Source organism: Lonchura striata, chromosome 3 (genome assembly GCF_046129695.1).
Source record: "Lonchura striata isolate bLonStr1 chromosome 3, bLonStr1.mat, whole genome shotgun sequence".
NCBI classification, from domain to species: Eukaryota; Metazoa; Chordata; class Aves; order Passeriformes; family Estrildidae; genus Lonchura; species Lonchura striata.
In genome coordinates, this window is record NC_134605.1 from 69384517 (window position 1) to 69394787 (window position 10271).

Here is a 10271-nt window from a genome sequence, read left to right on the forward strand (position 1 = left end):
CACCTGGTTTTCTTCTTCATTGTTCCAAATAGACTTGCCCAGAAAAGCTGTGGATGCTCCATCCCTGGCAGTGTTCAAGGCCAGGTTGGATAAGGCCTTGAGCAACCTGGTCTAGTGAAAGGTGTCCCTGCTCATGGCAGGGGGGATTGGGACCAGATGTTGTTTAAGGTCTCTTCCAATCCCTTAACATTCTATGATTCTATGACTTCCTGCTGAAAACTCTTACAGAGGTTCTGGAGGACTGCTGGAGGTTCTGTCCCTCCTGGCAGAAGTGTCTCTGCAGAGAGGTCTACCATTCAGTGCCCACTTTCTTGGCCTTTGTGCCCCATATTAATTTTATCTGCAGCTGGGCTTTGGCCTTCCTAATTTCACCAGTTTGGGTCTGAACTCCAGTACTCCAGTTCTATGGCCTTCCCATGTTTCTACTATTTGCAATCTCCCTTTCTGAATTTCAGTTCCTCAAGAAGATCCTTGCTAAGGCAATCAAGGCCAAATTTCTGTTAAACTCCCTGGTCTTCTTGCATAACAGGGTAGCTGGTTATGAAATCTCAGTTTTATTTAAAAATCAACCAGTTTTCCTCTGCACTTTTCATCTCTTGGCAGTCTTTTAGGGATTCTGCCTATCAGTTCCCTAAATAAGTCACAGTCCACTCTCCTGAAGTCCCAAGTCTGCAGCATAATTTTGCAACCTTTCTCCTGATCTTGAAATCATTTCAATACAGCCCCACGTGGTTTTCCTTGTTTGTGAGCAGCAGAAGTTGGGATTTACCAGAGTAGGCTCTTCTAGTGTTTGCTCTTAAGATATTATCACTAATGCTACCCAGGAGCTGCTTCATCTTTCACAATGCTGTTTTCACCTTCCAGTACATTTCTAGATGAACACCAAGACATCAAATTAAAACCACTTTTCCCTGTTCCTCTATAGACAAATCCATCTAATTTGTTCTCTTGACCAGGCAGACTGTCACAGATTCCCCACCGCCATCATTAATCTTCTCTAACATTCCTCCTTCCTCTGACCTTGACTCCTAGGCTGTCAGTAGTGCATCTGCACACTCCTTCACAAGCTTGGTGCAGGGAACAAACTCCTTACACAGAACACAATCCTCACTCCTCTTCTTCCCTGCTGATCCTTCTTAAGCACCCCGCATGCCATGATGCGCAGCAGCCCACAAAGTTCCCATGGCTCTGCTGCATGTGAGCTCTCCACTCTTCATGTCCACTGCATCTGCACACTGTCCCTTCCAAACAGGGACACCAAGGTCTCCCTGAAGCCTTCTCTTCCATTTCCACTGTTTCCTTGTTTCCTTCTGGCTGTGCCCACCTCACAGGTACATTTGGGGTGCTGAAGGCCTGATGGCACTGCAGTTATACCCTGCTTTGCAAGCTTCTCTGCTTGAGAGAACTGCAGAATATTTGCTTTGGACAATAGTATGTTGCCATTATCCATTTGATCTCATTTGTATTCACTGGCTTACAACCATAATTTCAGTACAAATTGAACTTTGCCAAGGAGGAATATGTTTGACTATAAAAGAAATTGATCCGGAAGTTGCAGCTTGGAAATAACCTTCCAAACTTTAGTTTATAATTCCCAGAAGATCACTTTTGGAGGCTCTTTTTCAAAACATAAAGCTGAATATATTTTTTTATTCTAAATAACCACTAGTGTGAGAAATTATTCTGACCCCATTCTTTTATGTGACCAGCCTGCACAAGAAGAAGATGAAACTTCTATCAACACATTTATCAGGGTCACTGAACCACCAAAGTCTCTTACCCCTGCCTGGAAAATATTGACATTATGACTGAATGTGTGTACAAACTTATACTTCCTCAGACCCAAGTTCAACCTCTCTGATGTGTAGAAAGCATGGTGGTGGTTTCATTCAGAACAGCTCGAAAGCAGAGTTTTTAAGACCCAATCCAATTCAAATACATGTAGTTATTCGGGTTCTAAGGGCCCAATATTTTTGCACTTGGAGCATAAACACATAAAGATTTGTGACAGGAAGTCACAAATTAACAGAGTTTAGTAATGGATCATCTCCAGCTCTTCCCCCAACCCATGTCCCAGGCAGAACGCAGTAACAGCAGCAGTGAGCTCAACCAGCACATTGTCCTTGTCTTTGTTTACTGACACACAGATATATCTCCTTGCTTTAGAAAAATGTTCTTTCACTGCTGATTTCAAGCACTCATTGCTCAGTGCTAAGGCAATAGGCATCTGACTTTTCCTGAAATTACAAACTGAACCTGTAAGAGATGGAGTGTGCACATATGGGAAAGCAACGTTCAGAAGATTTCAAAAGTCTCTCAACTACAACCAGATGGTCTTTCTTCTTTACTATTTTCCTAGAGTCAATGTATCAGGAAGACAGAGCAATATTCTTCTTGCCTCCAGGCACTAAAAAAGTGGAATTTTAATTGTGTATTTTGCAGGCAATCTTTTGGCAGTCCTGGGATGTATGTATTTAATGGAAATAGCAGCACCATGCTGAAAAATCAGGCTCTCTGGTGAAAACTGGGTTCACTCTTAGGACTGCAAAAGTAATCACAATATTCCTAGAGTTCCTATTGACATTAATGAGCTGATGTACTACCAAATCAAAAGTCTGAGGATCTGAAACAGGTCCCAGTCAGGTCAGTTGTTATAGACTACATTGGGATGTCTTATTTTTGCAAAGTAATAACATATGCAGCTACAAAGAATTCAGAGCACTACTTGAAAACAAAGACATTGTTAGAGTGAGAAATACAATTATGCATCAGACATAAAGTTTCCAAGAAAAATAATGCAGAATATTATGAGCTGAGGTATATCCAAAATATTCCCTCTGCTGTAAAAACTAAAAAGAGCTTCCATCACTCTCTGTAATGTGGTACCTGTTCCATCGAGAATACATCTCTCTCAGAGAAGGTACATTATTTTTCCACCAGACATTTTTACAAGATGCTTCTAGCAGCAGGAGACAAATGATTCACATATTCATCCACCTGGTACACTGCAGCAATTTATTCCTTTGAGTGCTACACTTGTGATGAGTTATACAGCAGAACAGAAACACTGATTGAGTACCCCCTCTTATTTTGTACTTTTAGATGGACACAAGTCACAAAAAGGTTCTGCACTAGGGATTCATATTCATCCCTTACTTTACTAACATGCTTTTTGAGACCAAGATTTTCTTCCTCTCAATCATTGAGCTGGACTCTGAGAGCAGTTATTTCCATAATCATCCCATGGCAGAGCCCCACAATCTATCACAGCAGGGAAAGTGAATGAGCAAAGCTAGAGATGAGCAAATAGCACAGCCTAGGAGTAAATGATCCAAAGCTCAGAATGTGCTCTGTGATACCTATTTAATTAGAGCAAGAATATTTTCCTAAGTGAGTGGTTTGGTGAAAATAATCCTTTGATGATATGAAATGATCAGTTTTGTTCTTCTCTGTTTGTTGAATAGAAACATTGACTCCCTGAAATTCCCTGAAACTCCCTGAAAGCAATAGGAAGTTCATGACCAATATTTGAAGGTGGCAACTGCTTGAGCTGAGAAGTTGGACCAGATGACCCACTGTGGTTGTTTCCAATCTTACCCATTCTGTAATTCTCTGATTCTGTGAAATGTGTGAATTTCATACATGATCTTAAAATGTCTGGTTTTGGTTATCAGGAAAGATCTCCTCACTGGTAGGTATGAGACTTGACAGAATGAAATGTGTGCCAAAGACAGAGGAGCAGAAAGACTGGGGAGCAGGATTAGGAAATCTGATTTTTGGAGAAGATCCTGTGCCTGGTTCTGCTACATCAATGAGCCTGGCCTCCCATAGCATAATGTCCCCTGCCTCCAGAGAGAAGCTGTGACCAAGCTTCTTTCAGCAAGCTGTGAGGTAATGCATTTACCAGAACAAATATGCTCTTTCTGATAAGCTTGTACATACAGACCATTTAATATATGATAAAAATAATTGTGTGTTTCATTTGTTGATATTTGGCAATCAAACTGCCCTCAGAAAGGGCGCATAGATTAGCACAAGTAGGAAGCTATGCAATAGAACTGAAACAGATTTAAATGACAGTATTGAAGTTTCACATAGGTAGGTCATTGCTAGGTATAAATGTTTGGGCATTCTCATACCACTGAACAGCACTCTCAAGCAGATGAACACAGTGCAGGGAAGCTAGAAGTCATTCCTAGCATATTATGCTACTCAGATAAGAAAGAGGCACAACTGCAGACTGTGGGCTCAGCCAACAGCATAGCCTGCTTTCAAGGTTGCCTGGCACCTCTGCATGCCAGACCTAAGCAGTAAATGCTAATAGCTACACTGGGTTCTTGCTGAAATTTTCTGCAGGCTTTTTTTGTTCGGTCGTTGGGGTTTTTTTGGCTTGATTTTCTTTGGTTTTTTTTGTTTGGTTTTGTTTGTTTGTTGCTTTGTCTTATAATGAACATTACTAAGAGATTCAGCCCTGCTTTAAAATTTTGGTGATCTTTATTTAGAACAGCACTAGCTTTCCTCTGATTAGGGTTTCTTTTTTCCAAAATCAGCAAAAAGGTTGTTGAATCTGAAGACATTACTGGAGATAACAGAACAACCCACGGGTTTCATATATGTTCTTTCTATACGTTTTAGTTTCTCAACTATCTGTCATCCCATTTTAGCTGCTCATGCCTGAACATTTCTTGTAGCTTCTAACAACACCATGGAGCATCTGAGCTTGCTCTTCAGACCTGCAGTGGCCTCTGTTGATTGTTTTAGGATAGTGAGAAGTGGAACTGGGAGGAGACTGTCTCTTCTGAGGTTGAAGCAGAGCCCAGTGACATTAGGCAGCTGGTGACCATGGGCCACTTCCTTTGGGTACAACACAGGTGACACAGGATTTGGTGGCAGTTGGCTGGCAAAGTGGAAGGAGTTGGGGGAGAGTCCACTGCCCACAGGCTATAGGAGAGTCCAAATGACTCCTGTATATTTCCATCCAGCTGAAACCTCACATGCATTTCTTATTTCTCTCCCACTTGAACCTTTTCAAACATATGGAACAGAACAGTAAATCAGGCAAGAAGGAATGTTGCCAAACAGACAGTCTACAGAAAAAGATGTAGGAGCAAGAAAAAAAAAAGGAAAAAGCATGAGAAAATGCAGCAAAAAAAACCCTGATAAGAATCCCCGAGAAGAACTGAAATCATGTAGTCAGTAAGGAGGCCAGATTAGAGTAGGAGCCCAGGAATGGAATTAAAAGTGCAGGTATTCTAAGTCTGCTGTGCAAACATCCTTGAAAGCCAAGCAGTCTTGTTCCTACCATAGGTTTCTGTAGAAGCTGACATGCCTGTAGCAGTGGAGTTTGTGTTAATGGAGCCCTGCCTCCAAGTCAGCTAACAGATTACATGGATGTCATGATTCTACAAAACAGCATTTCTGATTTATTGGCTGGGTTTACTTCTTTTCAAAATTCCACCCACACAGAGTAGCTATCCTACAACACACAACTGAAGCTGCCAAGTCCAGCTTAGAGCTCCAGAGTAGTTGGTTCTGCAGCCATATTGCAGAATATCTTGTACTGACCCTGCAGTGCCTGACCCACTTCTGTTTTCTGTCTCAGTCAATGCACGGGATTGAACTGCTCTGGGAATGCCTTGTGAAAAAAGAGACCCAGGAGAAGAAGTTCAAGTTAGAAGGCTACCAGTGTAAAATCCATTGTGCACATGAACCATGGAGCAGCAGGCCACTACCTCTGACTTCAGGTTATCTTTATTTTACCAAAGATAGTTGGTGATAGCTTCATCATGTCCTTCTGACATGATAAGCAACAGCCCCAGAGCCTCCGTGCCTTCCTTCTCAAAGGCTGTCACCACGTGTCTGTACAGTGGGACTCTGTCCCATCTGGGACCACTGAGTGCTGCCACTCGATGGAACACCATCAGCAGCCTGTGTCAGAGCTGTGTCACTCGGGCTGGCACCTTCTTCCACTGCGTGCAGCTCCTGAAGCAAAGCAGGGACAAGCACAGTGACTGTGCTTGTGCCGCCCAGATCCCTTTCAGCAACTTCCCAGCCAGACAGCTCGGCTTTAATTTTTACTTAGCAACTGCCTCCTACCCAGAGAAACCACCTTCTCCTGTTCTCAAGAGTAGGATCAATACTCTGAACATACATTTTAGTTTTGGGGAAGTAAATGATGCTGCTGCTAAAGAATATTTTCATAAATCATTAAATGGGGCTCAAACTTGCTGCACTCTCTGGCTGTGATGTCACAGCCCAGTACAGTGAGACACTGCTGTAAATTACTCTTTTAAAAATAACCCAGGCAAACAAAATAAGAAACCCAGTGGGTGGTCTGAGTCACAATGGTTGCTATATACAACACGCATCAAAATGAAATATGGTCACTTTATTGTAAATAAAGTGCTTCTGCAATACCAAAATGAAGCAAAATCAAATAATTCAATGTAAAAGTTTGTGTCAAACCTACAATTTCACTGAACTAATGGAAAACAGATTTGTAATTTTTTTGATTGGTTCTAGCTGTAACTGTATAATGTTGCTTTCTCCGATTAAAGCTAAGAGAGGATTTTCAGTAAAGAAATTGAATCGCCGGCACAGAAACGGTCTGGATTGCAGCTGGGCCCCAACATTCCTTCCATCACTGAAAAATGTGGTTTGTGTTTTTTACCAGAAGTGGTCATATTTTCTTTTTTTTTTCAAATTTCCCTGAAAGAAACTAATTTTGCTTCCTAACATCAAGACTGACGCTGATTTATCAATGACTCAGGAAGAAGAGTTCCTATTACTGACTCTCTGAAGAAAGTCCTGCAACCCTGCATTGCAGTTGCATATAAGCCTCCAGCCCTAACTCATCTTCACATTATTACAGCCCTGAGAGCTGAAATAAACCTGTCAGAAGGCAGCTGGGCACTGCATAAGTTTGGTGCCAATGCTGCTATTACAAACCAACATAATCTACATCTAAGCTCATAATCTTAAGAAATGTGTTTCTCTTTTAGGTCACTGATTGGCAAGAGCTTTATGAAATAAATCTGTAAACACGATTTAGCTGTTGCTTAGCTGGAAATGCAGAGTATTTACCTCTGTATCTGATTCTTGGTGGCTATCCGTCAATCTTTGAACAACTGTTTTGACTATCCATGGGTGTACAACTGAAAAATTTTCTTGTTTTACCCTGTGTTTCCAGAGCTCTGCAGGGACAGAAGGAGAAAACAAAACAAAACAAACAAACAAACAAACAAAAAAAAAAAATTCCAGAATAAAACCACACATCAGTGAGTATCACTGTCACAGAGTATTGATCCTTCAGTAATCCCTGGGATTTGACACTGGGTATGCTTTATAGCTTAGTGCTTCTCAACTTTCCTAAAATGTTTACTGCAAAAAGTAAATGTCATTGCAAACAGATTGCAAAGCCGGTGTTGAGCAGCAATATCAAATTCATTCTGGTATCAAAGCCAAAATGCAATTTCATTAGAGACCAGTTCTGTCAATAATGACCTGGCCCACAGTTGTATATTGGAGTTCCCTGTAAATATTGAGAAAAGAATATGGCTTTTGTTTGGAACTAGCATTTTTTTGTACACTAATTATTACTTCCTATAACCACAAGAAGTGGCAGTAGGTCACATTTTCTTACCTTTTATTTCCTCTTTTTCTTTGTTTTACTGTTTGTGTCCATGAATACTCAAATTGCCCACATGCAGTAATTGTATCAACATGATATACCTAAAGCACTAAAAATTCTGACATGTAAATTGCTCTCCTATGCCTAAAATATTAACACTCCAACACAAAGGAGTAGAGAAGTAATTTCCTATCAGTCCAATTCAGCCTGCTTGCAAACTCCAGTGGGGAGCTGAGAGCAAATGCATTGACACACAGGACAAGGCTTTGCTGCCTTTATGCAGCAAGGCTACTTTTCCCAAGGAAATTTGCTGAGCTCCCATATTCCCCAGAGAGAGTATCTTAATTTTCCTGACCAGAGGGGAGAGCTACTCATCTGGCTCTTTCAGATGTCTACAGTCATCTCTTGATTAATTTTCTTCTGCACATCATGGATTGTGTGGATTTTGGGGCTTTCCAGAAGCTTTTGAAGCTAGAAACAAGTTTAATACTTAGCTTTTACTTTAGCTCTATGTGGTTTTTACAGCAACTTGCTAGCAAAAAGTAGCAGCCTAAACTAAAGTAATTTTCTTGCCATTCTTCTCTAGAATTTTCCCATAGAATATCAAGGTTAATATTATTTGTGGGTGACTGTATGCCTAGTGCTGTGCCACAAACTCTCTGGACAGGGACAGGTTTTACTGTTGCTTTGGGCTCTCCCAGGACCCACACTTGGTGCCACATGACAGAGGTGACATTGCAGAGCCTCTGGGGTCACTCACATCTGCCAGACCTCCCCTCCTGACAGCCACCATGGGTCCCTGCTAAACTTCACTTATCAAAACCTCCTCTTCAATACCTGTCTGACTGTGGCTTTCATGGCTGGGCACAGTACACCTGCACTGAAATCACTGAGACATGGATATTTCACACATTCTATCTCAAAATTACTGTGTTTGCATTTACTGACCTTGGACCTTGACTTTCCTTTGTCTTCCCCTGCTCCTGTCCCCAGTCCATGCAGAATGTGGTTAAGTCTCAGCTCACTCAACCTACAAGTGGGTCAGGATTGTCTGTCTCTTCTTTGCTGGTCCTGCCTTAACACATAGTTCAGTCTCTCTAAGTTTATAATAACACAAAACTAAAAGCAAAGGGAAGCAGCTAAGGAGTCAAGCACATAAAAGAAGGAAATTTGGTCACTGGTAAGAACATGTCTAGCACTGTTGATCAAATAGAGCAAGAAGCTCTGTCCAGCTCCTATCCTTGCTCCCTTTGGTATCTAATGATGGCTTTGCTAAGTGCTTCTGAGTGCCAAGGCAGACAATCATTGTGCTCTTGGAAACTGAGGAGTCATTAGCAAGCCATATCCCTTGTTGAAGTTTATTGCTTTAATCAAGCAGCATTTTAAACACTTGGTGGCATGACACAAAGGTCAGCACAGAGCACAGAGAAGGAATTGGAGAGCTCTTACCTGTGAAAGGAGATGGGTGGGGATTTGGAGGAGGGAAACAGCAGGAGTTTTGGATCCAGTACATTTATAGCAGATTGCCTGCTGTGAAAGAGCATAGCACTGCCCCAACGTTGTTCCCTCCACAAATTGCTCCTTGGCACCAGCCATGTAATGACCACCTCAGCTTCAGCAAAAGGCTGCTTTTACTGCTTCACTTAGGGTTAGGGTTACAAAGCCCAGAGCTCCAGGGACACTGGAACTACAAAAGGCATGCCAAGGGAAGCACACAGCATTGCCCCAACATTGCTCCCTTCACACCGTGCTCCGTGGAACCACCCAGGTGCTGAGCACCTCAGCCTTAGCAAAGGGCTCCACTTAGGGTTAGGGTTTAAAAATCCATAAAACTTAGACCTTCAGGCAGACTGGAACTACAAAAGGCACACCAACGGTAGCATGGAACTGCCCCAGATTCCTCTCTCCTGTCTTGGTTTGAAAGATGGGTGTTGCCAAGAAAGGTGGGAACAATGGACAATATGACTCCCTTTCCTCCAAATTATTACTATGAATTTATGGGGCTTTCAGGAAAATATATAGGAAAAGGAATAACAGTTTTTACCAGTGTGCACCTGTATGACAAGGCAAACAAACAGCAGCAAGGGCAGCACCCTTGCAGAAGCAGAAGTAGCTGGGGGTCCTGGGGGACACAAGGCATCAGGCTAAAGTGTAGCAAAAACCCCAAAGCAGCATCAGAGAACAGCAAGACTGGGCAGGGGGTTGCTGCTTTGCACAGCTCACTGGCAATGGCTGGTCCCAGTGATGCTGTTTGGGTTTTTTTCTTTTTTCCTTTTATATTTTCTCTGTATTCTTTGCACATATATTTGTAGTTTCCTAGCCTATTTTATTAGTGACTCGTTTTCCCAGTAATTTTCCATGGCATTTCCCTAGGCAGAAAGACAAAACACATTCCAGAGCTCCAAGCCCCACAGGGTACAAGGCCCCAGCGCTATCTTGGTTCTTCCTGGGAGCCAAGGCTGAGAATAACTCTTCAAGATATATTTCAGGACAAAGTAGAGCTAGAGCCAAGGAGGGGACTCCAGAGAAGGGACTTGACCCGCAGCAGAATTGCATCAGCACTTGTCCTCCTAACTGGTGCCTTTCATCTATTATGCTAATTTCCTAAAACGTATAAAAATTATTCATCCCTGAGGAATGG